The sequence below is a fragment of the Borostomias antarcticus genome (assembly GCF_949987555.1).
Source record: "Borostomias antarcticus genome assembly, chromosome: 16".
NCBI classification, from domain to species: Eukaryota; Metazoa; Chordata; class Actinopteri; order Stomiiformes; family Stomiidae; genus Borostomias; species Borostomias antarcticus.
Window position 1 is genome coordinate 7,234,755 of NC_140249.1, and position 10,000 is coordinate 7,244,754.

General features: G+C 47.6%; 1 protein-coding gene across 1 annotated transcript in view; it reads left to right on the plus strand.

The window, feature by feature from the left end:
• LOC311319512 (ephrin-A2-like) overlaps positions 1-10,000 on the plus strand; it is a gene marked incomplete at both ends in the record, with an annotated part of 74,328 nt that overhangs the window by 649 nt on the left and 63,679 nt on the right. The gene's annotated exons all lie outside the window — the stretch shown is intronic.

The window sequence follows — 10,000 nt, forward strand, 5'->3', positions numbered from 1 at the left end:
CTCTCTCCTCCTCTCCCTCTCTCAGGTAGATAAATAAACAGTGAAAGCGCTCCTTTTCTTTCGCTCATGGCTGAATTAGTCCAGCTACCAGCTCTGTCTCCCTCAGCAGCTCTCTCTCTCTCTCTCTCTCTCTCTCTCTCTCTCTCTCTCTCTCTCTCTCTCTCTTCTCTCTCTCTCTCTCTCACACACACACACACACACACACACACACACACACACACACACACACACCTAACAGCTCTGTTTCTGACTGCATCACTTCTCCACAGCGGGCCTCTCAAATATTTAACAGTCTCAGACAAGGAGCAAGACTCTCGGTTCTCTCTCCACTCCCTCCTCCTCTTTCTCTCACTCCCTCCCTCTCTCCCTCTCTCCCTCTCTCTCCTTCTTGCTCTCCCCCCCTCACTCTCTCTCTCTCTCTCTCCCCCTCACTCTCTTTCCCCCCTCTATCCCTTTCTCTCTCCTTCCCTCTTTGTAACTCTCTCCACCACTCTCTCCTCCACCCTCTCTCTCTCACACACACACACACACACACACACACACACACACACACACACACACACACACAAACTCAAAAACACACACGCATACACACACCGCCGGGCGAATGCATCAGCGCTCGACAGCGATGGAATCAAGGCGGCCAAAAAAACAAAACAAGACGGAAGAAGAAGTCTCCCGGTACTTTGGTGCTTTCCTAGTTTCTGTCCACAGCCTCGTCCTCAGCCCACCCCCCCTCCCCCTCCCCCTCTCCCCCTCATCCTTCCTCTCCCCCTCCCTCCCGAGGTCTCCGTCAAGATAACGGAGAGAGCGGAGGAGCGAATCCAATCCCAGCGTCCCGGCCACTCCTGCTCACGGCGGGGGGGCGCTCCTCGCACGGACTCCCGCCCCCGCCGTGTCGAGATAGGAGGCTCTCACAATAACGCGTCATCCGGCACAGCGGCACGCCGACGCCGCCACAATGGCGTCTAATCTAGATCCCACATGACCGTGCTGCTCAGCGGGGACGAATATAGGGTGACGACGCACACACACGGGTCATCGCATGCGGAGTAAGGATCACGACGCTCGCGCGCACACACACCCGCGCACATACGCGCGCCACACACACACACGCGCGCACACACGCAGAGATCCCCGCAGGACTGTATTATGAAGGCTGCAGGTGAGAGGCTTTTGTTCAACCAGAGCAGCTAATGTGCTCAGAGCAGCGGATCTTCTCCCCAGAAACACACACACACACACACACACACACTCACACACACCGGCTTTATGGCCCAGGAGGAGTGTCTTATCTAATCCTATGGTTTATCCTTGAAAATACTTTATTTTCTTTTTCTTTTCCTCTTTTTCACCCCCCCTCCCCTCCTCTCCATCATCCGTCTTTGAGGAAGTCTCTCCATCACGCTGAGGTGATGCCTGGATGGATACCTTCAGAGAGAGAGAGAGAGAGAGAGAGAGAGAGAAAGAGAGAGAAAGAGAAGCTTGAGAAGAAATCTGTGTGTGTCTGTGTGTGTGTGTTTGTGTGTCCCAAGTTGCCCCTACAATACACACGTGTATTTGTGTAGCCTTTTTTGCTATCTGGTCCCATGTGGAACACACTCACACATACACTCACACACACACACACACACACACACACACACACACTCACAGCCATGCGTAGAGGCTCACACATGCATTTGCATTTGCACCTCATTTACATGCTTTAGCTTTGTGCACCCACCCAACACCCCCAGGCTGTGTACGGACAGTCTGTCACTGTCAAGTCTGCCTCATGGGTAGAGATATCTCTCTCTCTTTTCTCTCTCTCTCTCTCCCTCCCTCTCTCTGTCTCTCTCTGTCTCTCTATCTGTCTTTCTCTGTCCCCTCTCCTTCTCTATCGCTATTTTTTTGGACTCTCTCTCTTTCTCTCTCTCCTCCCTCTCTCTCTCTCTCCTCCCTCTCTCTCTCTCTCTCTCTCTTTCTCTCCGTCTCTCTCTCTCTCTCTCTCTCTCTCTCTCTCTCTCTCTGTGTAACCGTCCAGTGAGAGGCTGCCCAGGCCTGGGGCAGCAGAGTCAGAGCGGACATGACAGTACAGGCTCGTCTACATGACTGTGTCGTGTTCTACACGGCTGACGTGGTTCAGGTGTGTAACGTCAACATGGCAGCGACGGCACGATAGTGAATTTTACAGGAGCTGATACCAGCATGGCAGCAACACTTAGAACGTTAATGGCTTAATTATCTGTGTAAAACACATAATTAGACAATGTGTTGGTGTTGTGTTTGTGTGTGTGTGTGTGTTTGTTGGTGTCTGCATGTGTGTGTGTGTGTGTGTGTGTGTCTGTGTGTGGGTGTGTGCATATGTGTGTCTGTATGATAATGAGGAACGAGCATTAATCAAGTCTCTCTTGTGTGATTGTCAGTCTGGCATCACACCGAAAGTAGATGCTAATGTTTCTGATGATCATGCTGATGTAAGACCCTGGAAACAGTCCTGAGAAGAGGAAAGAGAGAGAGAGGGGGGGGGGGGTAAAGAGAGCAATCACAGAAAATCTAATCTCTCTGAATATCATGGTTACATTACAGTAAATCTCATCCTCATACACATACACACACACAAACACACACACACTACTGCCTGTCTGTCTTCCTCCATCACTCACTGACACGGACGGAGAGAGGATGGAGAAGAGAGAGAGAAAGAAGGAGAGAAAGGGAGGACTAGAACAGGGAAGGGTTGTGGAGAGAGAGAGAGGGGGGGGAGAGAGAGAGAAAGAGAGAGAGAGGGGAGGACAGTGAAAAGGTTGAAAGGAAGCAGGTGAAAGGAGAGGAGAGAGGGTCAGATGAGGGTGGAGGAAGGACCTCAAGCTTTAGAGGCTGTTGTTGTAAGGTATTCCATAAGGAGCATCATGGGAAAAAAGCAGCCTTTCCAAGTTCAGAATGCACTCGAGGAACCCTGAGAACAAGCCAATCATAAGATGGGGTCTGGTAGGTGCCAAGGCTCCAGTCCAACAGAGACGAAATAAGGTGGAAGTTGATCAATAATGGCTTTGAAAATAAACAAATACCAGGGGTAGATACGCCTTAGAGAAAGAGATGGACAGCACACCTTATGATAAAGATCACAGTGGTGAGTGTCATATCTATCACCCGTAATAAATCTTAGGGCGGAGTGGTAGACAGAGTCCTTGAGCAATTCTTTCCCTACTGAACATAGGAAAGCTAGAATGGTTTCTGTACAGGAAGCCAATTTTCTGCCGCAGCTTAGAGGCTAGATTATCTACATGAAACTTGAAAGAGAGTTTATCATCCAACCATGAACCAAGATATTTGTACTATGTGATTCTCTCAATATGCAGGCAATTAGCAGTTGAAAGATGGAGTCGACCATAATCAATAGTCCTAGCTCTAGTGAACAACATACATTTAGATTTGCTAGGATTTAGGACTAGTTTAAGATTGGTGAGTTTCTTGTAGTACATTAATAGCAAGTTGCAGATTAACAATGGCTTCCTGAACAGTATCCACAATACAGTAGACAACTGTATCATTATAAAGCACATACATGAAAATGACAGTCAGTTAGTGTAGAGACAATATCATTAATATAGATGGCGAAAAGGACAGGACCCAACACTGAACCCTGGGGCACACCTTTAGCTAGAGACAGGAAATCAGATTGAATGTTACCCAATTTTACTTACTGACACCTTGATGACAGATAATCCTGAAACCAGTCACAAGCATCTTTATCCAAACCAATACTAGTCTGTTTAAAAGCAGCTGGTGATCGACTGTATCAAATGCTTTTGAAAGATCTACAAAGAGGGCAGCACTGCTTCCTGTTGTCTAATGCCCAGATTATGTCATTAGTGACAGCTGAAATAGTACTAGTATTAGTTGGCGAGGACTTAAAACTGAATGACTGATTTTAATTGGTTATTTACCAAGGTCTCCAGAACTTTGGCTAGGCATGGTAACCTTGAGATAGGACGATAGCTGTCCAGCTTATCCCTATCACCACCCGAGCAGATTTCCAAACCTGCGTAACTATACCTGACGCAATGGAGAGATTAAAAATGTATGAAAACGGCTCACTAATGACTGGGGCTGCCAGTTTTATAAAAAACGAATCTAGATTGTCCTCACCAGTAAAACACTTAGGATTTACGGATTGCAAGATTCCTAGAGTTTCGCTGGGTGTGAAGGGATGAAGGAGGAATGAGAGACATGTGCCAAAGTGGGAATGCAACCAGTCGGCGTCCAAGGGAGCAAGCCCAGTATACAACCTATCAAATAAGTGCCCTGCCTCAGAGAAGTGCTTATTAAAAGCAAGTCAAATTTCATTTGGATCAGAGATCACACGATCCTCCACATTAATACACAAGGTCAGTGAGCTAGAGGATTTGTTTTTAGATAGGTTCCCTGCCCCCCAGAATTTAGCTGGGTTTGAATATGAGTTAGAGACTAAATCCAAGAAGTAATCCGACTTAGCTTTCCTTACAGCTGTTGTACATTTATTTCTGAGTTGTCTAAAAGAAAGCCAGTCTTGGGTAGCCCCTGTGCATCTGGCACGGGACCAGGCACAGTTCCTATGTTAGACAGCTCACTAGAGAACCATGGAACAACTCTATTTAATCCTAGTTCTTTTAAAAGGGGCGTGTTTATCTACAAAGTAATTGAATGTTTTTACAAAAGAGTCAAGGGCAACTTGCACGTCATTAGAATCAACCGATCATGGACTATTACAGTCAGTGATGTCATCTATGAAGGATTGAAAGATCTAAGATTTCTCCTCTGCTTTGTAGATCTAACGCAAGCCGTCGGACACTTATACCCAAATCAAAAACACCTCAGGGAGAAATCCTGTCACATCTATTGGAAAAGATTAAATCAATAAGGGTGGAATTATCATAATTTTTGGGATTCGGCCTAGTGGGCTCAGTAAGCGAGATTACCGCTCATTTCCTTCAGGTAGCCAGAAGCAACACTCCGCCAGTCCAGATTAAAGTCACTCAACACAATCATCTCAGAATTTGAATACAAGGAAAGTATATCAGCAATTCTGTCAATAGCACTGACCTCAGCCTTGGGAGGCCAACAACCACCGATAATGAGTTGCTAGGCCCCGATTTAACCTTCAGTACAAGCAGTTCAAAACACTTTGGGATGGTAATGGCATTCACAGCAGAGACAGACAGGCACAATTTTACATACATAGCAACCCCACCACCCCTGCCTAATCTATCGATTCTATATACATTATAGTGCTGCACAGCTATGGAAGAGTCACTATCAGACTTCTTTAAGCAGGACTCAGACAGTACCAGGACATCAGGGTCAGCCTGAGAGACTAGGATTTTCAGATGATCAAATAAATGTTGCTGAAGGAGGCTTCTTATGTTTAAATGATTCAGCCCAAGCCCTTTCTCTTTTCCTTAAAGGCAGTTGGATTATTTAGACAAGCCGGAGTGGACTCTAACTCAGAAGGGACCGAGCTTACAATGACAGGGGCCTGGGGCAAGGGACGCAGGTATCTCATAATTGGACCACAACGGACATCAGTGTGATTCACCTGAGGCCTAGGCCTAATAGATGTGGCAGGCCAATTTGAATGACGGACAGGGAATCTAACCATGATTCTAGTGGGTATGTGTGAGGGCTAGCTGTCACATGAAGAGGTAGACAATCACCAGAAAGCCCTGATGTAGCCCCGATCCGTAGGAACAGGAGGTCTATATTCATGGAGTACACAGTCATTTAAACGGATCAGACTTACCCCACATCAGACCTTGCAGGACTTCAGAGCCAGGTCCATACTTACTGACAGCAGACGAGCGCCAGATCTGCTGGGATGGAGGCCGTCCCAGTCAAAAAGGTCCCGTCGGTTCCAGAAGGTGGTGAAGTTCTCAATGAAAGGAACCCTCAGCTGGCAGCAGTAGCCTTTCAACCAGATGTGGAGCGAATCCTGCTGTATTTGCGTCACCATATTGGGGGGAGGAGAAGGGACCGGAGATGACGCAGGTCTTGCCTATCCTCAGAACAGTGCCAATCATGGCCTTGAAGTCCTTCAGCCGTTAAGACTTCTGGAGCTTGATGTTGTTCGACCCGACATGGATGATGACGGATGAGACCAGGGAATGATGATTGATGAGAGATGTGATGACAGAATTGATGTCTGAGACCTTGGCCCCTGGGAAGCAGTAGGTCTGCACCTTCGGAACGGCAACATGACGCACCATAGAAGAGACCTTGGCCCCTGGGAAGCAGTAGGTCTGCACCTTCGGAAGTGCAACATGACGCACCGTAGAAGAGCATACTATGAGCACAGTAGGGCTGCACGATTATGACAAAATATAATAATTGCGATTATTTGCTTCAAAATGGTAATTGCGATTAATAATTGCGATTAATATTTAAAATATAATGTTAATGTATAATAACCAAAATGCTCCCAAATCACGGACGTTGATCCCTTTCTTGCTACTAACTCACTGACCTCGTTTTCGCTCATTCTTTCACTACTCACGGCTGCAGGTACTCTTGTGACACTGGTCTTGACCTACTGCTATCTGTCTTCTCAGTGAAATTGCTGCGCACAGCGCACTCAGCGGGAACGCATGTGATTGGTCAGACAGCATAACTGTCTGTGATTCGTCCGTGTAGTCCTAGCAAACTCAATTCAAAGCAAAATTATTAATCACATTAATTGCGACCTTTTGCGATTAGTTAATTGTGGAGGTCATAATCGCGATTTCGATTAATTCACGATTAATTGTGCAGCCCTAGAGCACAGATGCTGACGGCTTGTCGTGCGCAGGAGGCACTGGAGACCGTCGTTGGAGCAGGGGGGGAAAGAGAGAGTGATATTGGTAAAACAAAAAGATAACTTGTGTGAGAAACAGAAGGATGAGAAAGAAAGGGAGAGGGAGAGAGAAAGAGGGGATGCTGCCTTCCCTCCCGCACGATGTCAGGACGGCTGTGCATGTGTGTGTGTGTGTGTGTGTGTGTGTTACGGTGCCTGTGTGTGGATGGTGTGTGTGTATCTGTCTGTCATGCGTGGATGGTGTGTGTGTGTTACGGTGCCTGTGTGTGGATGGTGTGTGTGTGTGTAGGTGTGTGTTTGCTCCCTGCAGATGCTGCAATAACTACAGTACAGTTACATGTCGTAACTTGGTTATGCACTGAATGATGGAAGGAACGGGAGACAATAGATGACAGAAGAGAAGAGACAAGCAGAGCTGACCTGAGAAGACCTAGAAATCCTTTGACTCTCAGAACCAGGGCTCAGACAGACAGGAAGCAGGTGATTATAAATAAAATCCTGGTCTACAACTGTCCCCCAAAAAGACTTGAGTCAGAACCAGCCGGTCCCCCGACAGCTCTTCACTTTAATTACCTCTGTCGTTTTCCCAGAAGTCAATTTATAGATTGTGAAGGTGTTGCCAAGCAAATTAACCTAAATCCTCGGCCGCCAACTCTCAGAGTTGTAAGAACCTTAACCCCTCTGTGTGTCCCATGGGTGCGTGGGGGGTCACCTGGGTGTGCCCTCTCACCCAGATCCTTTCTTGAGGTCCGATCCATTCCTGCAGGGGTTTAAATCCACACCTGAGGTCTAAGCCCCGGCTGATCCAGGGTTCAGATCCCAGATAGCGAGTGGGGCGTTCCCGAGGCCGAGCAGAGGAGAGAGGAGGAGAGGAGAGGAGAAAGCAGAGAAGAAAGGAGAGGAGGGGATGGAGGAGGAGAGAGGAGAGGAGAGAGCAGAGGAGAGAGGAAAGGAGGAGAGAGGAGAGGAGGACAGAAGAGACGAGAGGAGAGAGGAGAAGAGAGGAGAGGAGCGGAGAGCAGAGGAGAGAGCAGCTGGCGGCTGTGGCTCAGGAGGTTGAGCGGGTCGTCCAATGACCGCAGGTTCGGCGGTTTAAATCCCGGCTCCTCCTCTCTCCACATGTCGAAGTGTCCTTAGGTGAGACACTGAACCCCAAATTGCTCCCAATGAGCAGGTTGGTACCAGGCCCCCAGGATTCGAAATCTAGAGTGAAGCCCTATTGAACCGCGCCATCTTTGAAAAAAACGTGTCACTGATACCTTTGACATGCGCAGTCAAAGGTATCAATGACGCGTTCTTGTAGTCCATGAACAGATTGCTCTCCCCGCTCTGAGTTAGAGATGAAAAGCGGCGTGTGTGAATGGGAGCGCTTTGGATAAAGGCGCTATATGAGTGTAGTCCATTAACCATTTACCAGAGGAGAGAACAGAGGAGAGGTGAGAGCAGAGGGGAGAGAAGGAGAGAGGAGAGAGCGGAGGAGAGAGTGGAGTACTACATGACGACGGAGCTGTGACTCATCACTTCTTCCCTCTGGGGTAGACGTTACTCTCCTCCGGCTTTGTTTGACATCATCCCTCCTTCCTCACCTTCCTCATCTTCCTCATCTCCATCCCTCTGAGAGAAGATAGAATAACTCTATTATGATTCCTCTCTGCTCCCTGCCTCCTCTCTCCATGGAGAACGGAGGAGGAGATCGTGTAGCGATAACTAAAACACTCTTTGCTCAAGGGTACTGAAAAATTCAGCTCAATAAGTTGTATTTGTGTATTAATTAATGATTGTCTTTGTGTGAGCTAAACACAAATGTGAACTTGACAATTTGACTTTAAACAGAAAGTCAATACAAGTCAATGGATTTCATAAAATGATCAATAACACCCTTCAGGATTCATACTTTGCGGCGAATTTGATGTCAGAACACCAACGGACACCAATTACCCCCATCACCACCTACTGCTTTGGCATGTAAATTCCATCACTTGGTAGTGGATTTTGCGGTTTCGTGTGGAAGATATAATTTTTTATCACGCCGTGGGGACGAAGGGGATGAAGATTTTAGTGAAACTGGAGACCGAAAAACTTTGGTTGCAAAAGTACACGGGCTCGTGTGCACAATAGAGCCTGAGCAGATTGTCACATTTCTCTTCTTTGTTTGCTGGTTCTCGAGAGACCGTCTTTCACTAATGAGATTGATCAGGCCAGTGGATGTGCGTGAGTGAGGTGTGTGTGTGTGTGTGTGTGTGTGTGTGTTGAGTGTGTTTGTGTGAGGAGTGTGGATGTGAAGTGTGAATGTGAAGTGTGTGTGTGTGTGTGTGTGTGTGTGTGTCCCTGTAGCACAGTTGAAGGGAGGTTTGAATTGGTTAATCAATGACAGACCCTTAAGAGATTCTGCTCTGCTTTATATAGTGTGGGGGTGATCTCCTCTTTCTCTCTCCCTGTCTGTCTTCCCTTCCTTCTCTCTCTCTCTCTCTCTCTCTCTCTCTCTCTCTGTGTCCGCTCTCACTCTTTTTCAACTCTCTCTTCTCTCCAATCTCTGATTAGTGAAGAGGCTCATCTCTCTCCTCCCTGAGTGCCTCCCAGTAAGAGTGCCTGAGCAGAAGAGGAAAGAGCTGTCACCTTGGGACTTTATTTCTGAAAAAATATGTACGGTAATCTACGGCAAGAGACAAACAATTTCAGTAGGAGCTGTGTTGGAGCTGTAGTAGGAGCTGTAGTAGGAGCTGTGGTAGGAGCTGTGGTAGGAGCTGTGGTAGGAGCTGTAGTAGGAGCTGTGGTAGGAGCTGTAGTAGGAGCTGTGGTAGGAGCTGTGGTAGGAGCTGTAGTAGGAGCTGTGGTAGAAGCTGTGGTAGGAGCTATGGTAGGAGCTGTAGTAGGAGATGTGGTAGGAGCTGTGGTAGGAGCTGTGGTAGGAGCTGTAGTAGGAGCTGTGGTAGGAGCTGTGGTAGGAGCTGTGGCAGGAGCTATAGGAGGAGCTGTGGTAGGAGCTACAATAGGAGTTGTAGTAGGAGCTGTAGTAGGAGCTGTGGTAGGAGCTATAGTAGGAGCTGTGGTAGGAGCTACAATAGGAGTTGTAGTAGGAGCTGTGGTAGGAGCTGTGGTAGGAGCTGTGGTAGGAGCTGTAGTAGGAGCTGTGGTAGGAGCTATAATAGGAGTTGTAGTAGGATCTGTGGTAGGAGTTGTAGTAGGAGC